A 9977-nucleotide genomic window follows, 5' to 3' on the forward strand; every position below is an offset into this window, starting at 1 on the left:
CACCACCACCAGCATCACCACCACCACCATTATTAACCACCACTATATTTCCCTCCACACCCTCATGTTTGTATTTTCCTGCGCAAACAAACGTGAGAGAGAGAGAGAGAGAGAGAGAGAGAGAGAGAGAGAGAGAGAGAAGTAAGAGTGAGAGGTAAACTTACACCTCAGTGAATCCTTCAATCCTCTTTAATTCCTTATGATAGGTTTAATCCTACTCTCTCTCTCTCTCTCTCTCTGACGTTGCTCTTCCTTGTTCCTCCCTCACTATCATACTCATCTCTCTCTCTCTCTCTCTCTCTCTCTCTCTCTCTCTCTCTCTCTCCGGTACAATGTGTTCCCTTCACGCCGGTGGGCTGGAGAGGGCGGCGGTGTGGTGGTGAGGTGAGGGAAAGCTTTACCTGAAGGAGACGCTGCAGGTGATAGATACAAGGCGCCTCTGTGTGTGTGTGTGTGTGTGTGTGTGTGTGTGTGTGTGTGTGTGTGTGTGTGTGTGTGAGGGAACCGGACATACCTTGCACTTAAATTCTCAGCGCAGTGCGATTTTGCTCTCTCTCTCTCTCTCTCTCTCTCTCTCTCTCTCTCTCTCTCTCTCTATTCCTATCTCTCTCTTCTCTCTCTCTCTCTCTCTCTCTCTCTCTCTCTCTCTCTTCACGTCCTTGACCCGCGCGTGGCTTGCTGTCGTGTGGCCGCCCCGCCCTAGCATCCTGCGGGGGAGTAGGCCGCCCCCAGCCTCAGCCCCGCATTCCTACACGCCCAAACCTCTACACTCCCCCACCGCTCACTCCCACGCCCCCACCGAGTCACGCCCCTTGAACGCATCACACACACACACACACACACACACACACACACACACACACAAGCCCAGAGCGTCGCCTTACACCTTCCATCCCTAGGGCCCCAACTTTCTCGCCGTTTCGGGTCAGCGGTGCCGCGGGGCCTTGTCGGGACGGAAACGACCCCGAGGGAGCGAACCGATGCCTCTCCTGGTGCGCCAATCAGCTGTGAGTGGACCCACCGCGCAGCACTTCTCCCCCTCCAAACACCCCTTAACCATCCCCCTGCCCCGCTGCACTACTGCACTCCACGCTCAGGTAATGAAGAGATGTGCAATTTAAAGATAACGTTGTTTATTAAAGATTTACCGTTTGGAGGAGCCGTCCTGGGATGAGTGGCTGAATTCAACTGCATTTATTTCGACTCTTACTCTCGTTCTTCCTCCTCCACTACTCATTCAGTCTTCCTCCTTCATCTTCTCATACTTTACCCTATTTTTTTCTTCTTTCTGCTCTTCCACCATTATAGTCTCCCTTCTAATCCTCCTCCTTTTCACGCCGCAGCGCCGGACATCCTCTCTTCAATGAGGAATCCTTCGTGTCATCTCGAGCCGTGACCTGCATTGAGGGCGCCTGACTCACTCACCTGCCATGCCCGCCGGGGTTAGGGACAGCCACCCTACTTCCCCCTTCTCTCCCCACCCTCATAGAGTCCAGTTACCATCCACCCTCTTTCTCACACACACTTCCGTCCCCGCATCCTCCCCTCTCCCTCTCTCTCTCTCCTCTCCCAAGGGCCGCTCCCTCCAGCAGGCGAGACATTCCTGGCGTGATCTCTTGCCCGACCCGGAAACTGTACCGTTGTGGGTCGCCCGCTGCTGCCCCCCTTCCACCTCCCTCTCTCAGCAACCACCACCACCATCACCTCCACTTAGCGCCACCCGATTACCACCACCCTGCACCAAGCACCAGGCACCACCACCGCGGCCACAGCCACTCGTCACCATCAACACCTGAACACCTGGCCGTGGTGGTTAAGAGACTCAGCCAGCCAACAAAGACAGCCGCGTCGCTCAATGGGTGTTTACACTCATCATTAGCGCCTCAACACTGCTGCTGTTGTTGCTGCTGCTGCCTACGCCAGGCCCGTAACACCTCGGTGCATCCACAGTAACAACGGCACCCTGCACACGTGCCTGGGTCTGTAACTGCTTTAGCCTCTCCCTGCCTGGGTGGAGCGTCTCCCTGGTGTGTCGGGTGCATGAGGCGCTCTCTCTCTCTCTCTCACACACACACACACACACAAAGAGCCGTGGCAGAATCACACACTAACGCCATGCAATACCGCCTCATTCCATGAATCTCAAATGATATTCCTCTTCAGTGCGCGAGGCAGTGGTAACGACGTGGCCCTTCATTTTCCCACCTTGCCGCTTGTTTGTTTGCCCGCCCGCCGCCCCTACCCTGCCAAGCCACGCTCATGCCTCTCATGATGCGATGCTCTTAGGCTGTCGGGCCACGACCCGACCTTTTGGCCCGCCTGGCCCCGCGAGGCGTACTGTGACAACCTTTGCTCTTCCAGCACGGCCTTCACTGGCCGGTAAAAAGTTGCTTGACAGACTCAAAAAGCCGCCGTCCCACGGGCACGACGCGAATGGAGGCGCCCATGGCACGGCCTGCCCCTTCCCTACCCAAGAGGCGGCAGAAACAGCCCCTGGACGCTCCTGCCCCGCCCCGCAGCCCCAGGCACCATGCTACCCTGGATCAGCTGTAACACACAACACAAAACAAGACGAACCATGGCGTCCTTACCTGATGTCACCACCTCAAGTGCTATCCTGTGGGTGAAGTATTTCCTGAGAATGTGTTGTATCAAACTTCAAGTGATTCTTTGGGCCGTTTTCCTAGACTCAATTAAAGTCCACCATCACGCGGGGGCACAACACGACACCGCACCAACTTCCACTCACCACTGCCGCCGCATCACCGCAATGAGGCAGCCAGATTCCTGGAACAGTTGTCGTATCTTGTAATACCACCAACATGCTCACCACACTCTAACATATGTACTTCAAATCACTTGCAATCACCAACTACACACAATGGGGGGACCTGTTAAGGACGGAACAGACAATAGACCAAAATGAGTTGCAAGATTTCCCTGAACTGTGCGTCTGGCAATGCGACCTTGCTCGTGTGTACCCAGTTACCAAATACATATTTCTATGGACTTGCTACGTTTACAAACAAGATTAAAAGGAATGGCAAAAACAATCAGGGAATAAAAATTGTGTGCAACCTCCTGGAACAGCGTGAATAAAGTATGTGGATGAGGACAGACGGTGGTGTGAGGCATGCAGTGTGCGAAACAGACAAGAAAACTCGAGGATTGATCTCACGTCCAAGACTGCCGCTGCTGCTGCTGCTGCTGCTGGCTGGTATTTGCGTGTAGGAGAGCAATGTGGCTTTATAGGGTGCACATAGCATGACTCCTCTAATTGTACACTCGCCATATCTCACACAGGTCACGCCGGGCGCGTAATAGCAATTGGCGACAGCTGGGGCAGATGTTTGCAGCCCCGTGGATCGCATTAGTAAACATGTATAGGTTGGCCGCGGCTGTATCCTACCCTCCTCCTTTTCCTTCCCCTCTCCACCCCTCCAGTCTCTCTCTCTCTCTCTCTCTCTCTCTCTCTCTCTCTCTCTCAGGTTTACAAAAGAGGTTTCATTTTTTTTTTTCTTATGCGTGGGACAAGGAACAGTAAGAGCAGCAGCAGCAGCAGAAGCAGTAGCAGCAGCAGCAGCAGACGACGACCAATACAGTTTACACAGGCTCGTCCTGCCTCGTCGCGCCTCACGTCGCCTCATCTCCCTCCCTTCACTTTCACTCATCTTCCTTTGTGCTGCGGAAGGCGAACCGATTGAGTGACTAACCACTAGTAGTAGTTAGAGTTGGTCGTTATAACATTATCATCCTACCAAAACCTTTATCTTCAGCCTTCATTAACCGTTGAGTGATACCATATTGGTTTTACTGTGAGAGTGAGTGAGAGTGAGAGAGAGGGTGGCTTGTGGATTAGTGACGTGCAGCAGGGGGTCGATGGGCACCCCACTCCCCACCCAACACCCACTAAGCACCCACACCCAAGCCACGTGACCCACACCCACCTCTCCCCTACCCCGCCATAAGTTCAATATGAGGGCAGTGAGGCGCAGGGATCACGAGTGACGGAAAGCCAGAAGCATTATGCAGTCCTTAAAGCTGAAAACAATGAGAGAGAGAGAGAGAGAGAGAGAGAGAGAGAGAGAGAGAGAGAGAGAGAGAGAGAGAGAGAGTGTGTGTGTGTGTGTGTGTGTGTTTGTGTCTGTGTGTGTGAGGATGATTCAGAGAGAGAGAGAGAGAGAGAGAGAGAGAGAGAGAAAGAGAGAGAGAGAGACGCTCCCTTATCTCATTACAGTGCAAATGGAACGCAAAATTTTACTCTGAGTACACAGTCTCTCTCTCTCTCTCTCTCTCTCTCTCTCTCTCTCTCTCTCTCTCTCTATCTGAGTGATGAGAGACGAAAGCATCTGTTTTGAGAGAGAGAGAGAGAGAGAGAGAGAGAGAGAGAGAGAGAGAGAGAACACTAACAAACGTGAGTAAATTGGTAGTAAGAATAAGTGAGTCTTGTTTGGTGGTCACATCCTGCCTCGAGTGCTGGTTATGGGGAAGAGGGAGAGGGAGAGAGAGAGGGGAAGAAGGTGAGAGTGAGGGGTGAGGGAGAGAGGAGAGAGAGAATGAGGGTGACAAGGAGGTGGTTGAGATGCTTCGGGACATTGCTTTGTAAGAGAGAGAGAGAGAGAGAGAGAGAGAGAGAGAGAGAGTCGCTTTGAGAATTTAAATTATGTGAATGAATGAGGCAAAGGAAATTCTTACATAACACACGACACACACACACACACACACACACACACACACACACACACACACACACACACACACACACACACAGAGAGAGAGAGAGAGAGAGAGAGAGAGAGAGAGAGATTATGAGTCAGAATGTACAGTACGTATGCATTACCGAGAGAGAGAGAGAGAGAGAGAGAGAGAGAGAGAGAGTGGAAATAGTCATCGGCATGCAGCAGGAAGGAAACATAAAAAAAATATATATATACATATGAAAAAGAAAAGAAAACATTTACCAAGAGAGAGAGGAAAAGGGAAAAATATTATGAAAAAAAACAACAAAATATGAACATGAAAGAGGGAAAAAGAGGAAGGGAAGAATGATGAAACAGGAATTGAAAGCCACCGTTCCTGCCGCCTCGCCCATCACCTGACGAGCTGCGGAAGAGGAGGAGGAGGAGGAGGAGGAGGAGGAGGAGGAGGAGGAGGAGGAGGAAGAGGAGGAGAAGGATGAAGAGGAAGAATATAGAGAAAGGATAAACAGTTGCAGACTTATTGGCTCATATGAGATTGTTTGTGTTAAGGTAAACTATCAAGGAGGAGGAGGAGGAGGAGGAGGAGGAGGAGGAGGAGGAAGAGAAGGAAGAGGAAAAGGAGGAGGAGGAGGAAGAAAAGAGGAGGAGAAAGACTAAAAGAGCAAAAGAACACCAAGAAATAAACAAAAACAGGAAAAATGAAGATAAATTTGAGAAGTAAGGAAGAAGAGGAAGAGGAGGAGGAGAAGAAGTTGGAGGAGGAGGAGGCGTGACAGGAGGCGTGTGAATACTTTATACTCACGGCTAGTTTGTCTGAGACGCCACACACACACACACACACACACACACACACACACACACACACTTACATTGTACAAAGGGAGAGAGAGAGACAGTGAAGACAATGTGAAGGGAGGAGGGAAGAGAAGAAAAGAAGAGGGTGAGGAGTCTTCTTTTCCCTTCTTCTGTCTGTCTGTCTATCCTCCCTTCACCTCCTCTCTCTCTCTCTCTCTCTCTCTCTCTCTCTCTCTCTTCACTGAGCCACCGTTTTTTCCTCCTCCAAGGGCAGTGTTGTGATTTATTTCTTTTTCTCTTTTATTTTTCGTCTTTCTCTTTACTTTTTGGTCCTTCATTTCTTTCTTTCTTTTTTTCGAGTTACGGGGAAAGCGATCGGTCGAGACGGGGGAGATCGAACCGGGGAGCACGAAACGAGGGTTGAGCACGCGACTCTACCACGCCACCCCAGAGAGAGAGAGAGAGAAGGGAGGGTGGGCAGGTAGGGGGTAAGTGAAGGGAATGTCTCTCTCTCTCTCTCTCTCTCTCTCTCTCTCTCTCTCTCTTACTAATATTTTGAGGTAGATCGTAAAAATGATTCATCATTAAGCATTTCCACCCGTCCACACACTTTGCACACACACACACACACACACACACACACACACACACACACACACACACAAGCAGGCAAATCACATCTTTCTTTTATTCTACCTTCATTCTCTCTCTCTCTCTCTCTCTCTCTCTCTCTCTCTCTCTCTCTCTCTCTCTCTCTCTCCTAACTTTCTGTCCTCGTCCTCTTACTCCTGCAGTCCATATCCTATTACTCTTCCTGATATGACTCCTTTGCTTTCCGTCCTACTCCTTTTCCTCTCACTACCTTCATATCTCTGTTCTCATCCTCATCCACGTCTTTCTCCTCCCCTGTCCTCATCTTCCTCTTACCCCTGTCCTCATCCTCGTCGTCGTCCTGTCACTCCGCACTGAGGCTCTGAGAGTGCGTGCGTGTAATCAGGACAAGTAATAAGGCTACACACTCAATTGTTGGGCTGCTGCAGGACTGGCTGGCGGCCGCGGAGGGAGGGACTACCACACCACCACCACCACCACCACCACCGCCACCGCCTCCCACCAGCTGGTCAGATGACGGCCGGAGCCAGGCAGCGGCAGTCGATACTCGGCCGGCATTGCTGAAGGTCGCGCCGCCTGAGGACGCCCGTCGCTTTCTGTGGCGGCTGCAGCAAAGGAGGGAAAGCAGAGGACATGGAGAATGATTTTAAGCCTATAGGCGTGAAAAACTGAGATGTAGGTCAAGAGAGGATCTAGTAGAGGTCATTAAGTGGTATAGGGTGACATTACCAGTCCTCAGGGTTAGCAGTCAGGATACGACAAAGAGGAGGAGAAAAGAGTATACATGCAAGGAAGTTTCTAATAAAGCATAAAGATCTGGTAAAGATTTCTAATTGGTATAGAGTGAAATCAACAAAGTCCTCAGGGTCAGTAGTCAGAACAGGACAAGAAAAAAGAATTATGCATCCGAGAAACTGATAAGAAGGTAAGAGGGAATCTTTAGGTGACAAGGATCAAACAGGGTGACAGAGCAAAGTCCTCAGGGTCAATACAATCCAGATAGAACGAAAAGTAACGGGTTCAGGTTTATTAAAGATCAATTATACAAGAAATTGACTGGTACTAAAGTGGAGTGGTAAGTGAATGGAATACTAGACTCAGTAATCATGTTGTTAATGTCGAGTTAATAGAGCTTTAAAAGAAGATTACAAATATGTAATAACGGGAACGATTAGTGAAAATGAGTATGCGTGTGTCATACAGAGACCTCCTTATTTAGGGCTTCCACACCAACCCTTATTTACTGAAGTCCTCATGAAGAATGACGTAGAAGATAAGAAAGATAAGAACACAATGAGGATATAATCATCGGCCTATACTGGTTTCCTTGCATCCTCATGAAATCAAGGGTAACGAAGATAAAAACCGTGATGTGATGAATAATTATTCTATACTGTGATTACGCCACCCAGCTTGCGAGGACGGGAAGGGAGCGGGTAGTACTAACAACAGCGGCATCAGCAGGCAGGAAGAGGGTGCTTGGGAACGCCGCTATTAACACCACACGCAGCTGAGTGCTTCACAAAAAAATGGCTCAATGCCGCGCTGCAACCCCACCAGATGCACCACCAACACCACCACCACCACCACCACCACCTCTGGTGGGAGACGAGACTGATACTGTTACCACTACCACTACCACCACTACCACCAATGCCACCACCTCCACACTACCACTAATGCCACCACCACCACCACCACCACCTTCACCATTGCTATTGCTGATGTAAGGTGCACTCTCGCTCGCCTCATCTTCTTCCTCCTTTCCAACACCACTACCTCCATCTCCTCCTCCTCCTCCTCCTCTCCCCTTCTTCTCGTCTTAGTCCTCGTCCGTCTTCCAACTTCTCTTCTTCAGCCTCCTCCTCCTCCTCCTCCTCCTCCTCCTTCTCTTCGTCATCGTCTTATTTCTACTTTCCTCCTTTTTTCTTTTCCTTTTTCCTTTCATTCTCTTTCGTCTTATCTCTTTTATTTCGTACTCTTTCAATCTATATTTTTCCTCTTCATCTTTTTCCATTCCATTTTTTCTCCTCTTTCTTTAACTCTCCTTTTTCTTCTCTCTTTCTCCTGCTCCTCCTCCTCTGCCAACTCCTCGCTTTCCTGCTTCCTCATTCTACTTTTTACCACGAATCTCTATAAAAGAACATGACTAACACAGAAATGTACGTCGAATGAAAAGAGAAAGAGAGAGAAAAAAAAAAGGAAAAAATAGCCTTTGAACTGTATATAGTAACGCTCAACCTTCCCTCTCTCTCTCTCTCTCTCTCTCTCTCTCTCTCTCTCTCTCTCTCTCTCTCTCTCTCTCTCTCTCTCTCTCTCTCTCTCTCTCTCTCTCACTTCCTCCATATCTCTCCCATTTAACCCCCTTCCCTCTGATCCACCAATCTATATACACTCCTTAATCCCCCATCAAGCACTCCTCTTTCTCCACATCCCAGTCTCCATTCCTTTTCCGTCTCCCTTCCTCTTCTTCCTCCTCCTTCTCCACCTCTACTCTGCTACACTAATCCCTCTTGCCCCCTAAAGCACTCACTCCCCCACACACAACATCAACACAAGCTGGGGACATCCATCACACACACACACACACACACACACACACACACATGCTACCACCACCACTACCACAACATATGCTCCGTTCACACGCTCCTTCCCAAACCCAGACACTGTTGACACGCTAAAAAAATTAAAAAAAAGCAAGAGAGAGAGAGAGAGAGAGAGAGAGAGAGAGAGAGAGAGACGCCTAACTTGATTACAAAGCAGCATCGCCACCAGTGACCTTGTAACTCGCGTCCTTGGCATTCCGGCATACCCCGCCAGGCCTGCTGCTGTCACCGCCTCTGTTCCATTCACCCACTAAAGCAGCATATGACGCCAGCAAAGGCCTCAGGGCAGTATAAAAAGGGAGACATACAAATTTTCTTTTATCTTACTATTTTCCTGTTCTTCAAGGATGGGACTGAAGAAGGTGCAGAAGGAGGTGCACGTTGAGGGTTTATTTATTATGGTAATCTTTAACAGGAATAGCTCAGAGAAGGGAATGGTTGATGGAAAACACGGAAATATGCATGCTTGGACTTTACGCCTGAGCTAATCCCGCGCCAAGGTTCAGTTGTGATGCGTTTCTCGCAATCCACGTTACAGGTTTTGAGAGTCAAGCCGAAAAACGCTTGAAGAGACGCTGGTTATGACTTAAATGTTACTTGATTTTCTACTAATCTTCACTTCTGATGCATTTCCTGAGACCAGCTTACAGATTTTGAGTGTAATCGAATAGTAATGATGATGATAATAATAATAATAATAATAATAATAATAATAATAATAATAATAATAATAATAATAATAATAATAATACACAAAAATATATATAACTAAGATACGCATATTAAGACTTACCCAAATTTCAGTTTATTTCGTGCATTCATCGAGGCGAGGTACAGCACCAGGTGAGTTTGGAGTCTAAAGAAACAAAATGAATTGATGAATAAGGAAAAATAAAGAAAGATTTGGCATATTGTAGAAGTGCTTTGGAAGGAGTAGGAGTGTTGATGGAGGAGCGAGGGAGGGGGATGTAGGAGTGTTTTGAGGAGTGTAATCCAGGTATGTTTCAGGGAATGGGCAGGTGTTCAAATTCCAGGTTTAACCCCTTCAATACTGTGACACATTTTTACCTTGAGATTTGTGTACGATTAAGCCATTTTGTTGACATTAGATAGGGTCTATGTAGGTCAGAAGATTAATGGGCGCAGTCTTCACTTCTTTAATCCCACACATAAGTTTCTGAAGCTGTATAAAATCCCCAAATCGTAAGCAGAATGAATATGGAAACACGTCATGGTTAAAGAATCTAGCGGCAATTCCAGG

General features: G+C 48.6%; 1 protein-coding gene across 4 annotated transcripts in view; it reads right to left on the reverse strand.

Moving 5' to 3' along the window:
* Nucleotides 1–2763, reverse strand: part of LOC123514795 (AF4/FMR2 family member lilli-like) — a 74075-nt gene extending 71312 nt beyond the window's left edge. For all 4 annotated transcript variants that reach the window (XM_045272977.1, XM_045272975.1, XM_045272976.1 and 1 more), the window contains exon 1: nucleotides 2592–2763. The gene's annotated coding sequence lies outside the window, so the exon portion shown is untranslated. The remainder of the gene's footprint in view (nucleotides 1–2591) is intronic.
* Between the last annotated feature and the right edge of the window lie 7214 nt (nucleotides 2764–9977).

This window comes from Portunus trituberculatus, chromosome 38, assembly GCF_017591435.1.
Source record: "Portunus trituberculatus isolate SZX2019 chromosome 38, ASM1759143v1, whole genome shotgun sequence".
In the NCBI taxonomy this organism is placed as follows: Eukaryota; Metazoa; Arthropoda; class Malacostraca; order Decapoda; family Portunidae; genus Portunus; species Portunus trituberculatus.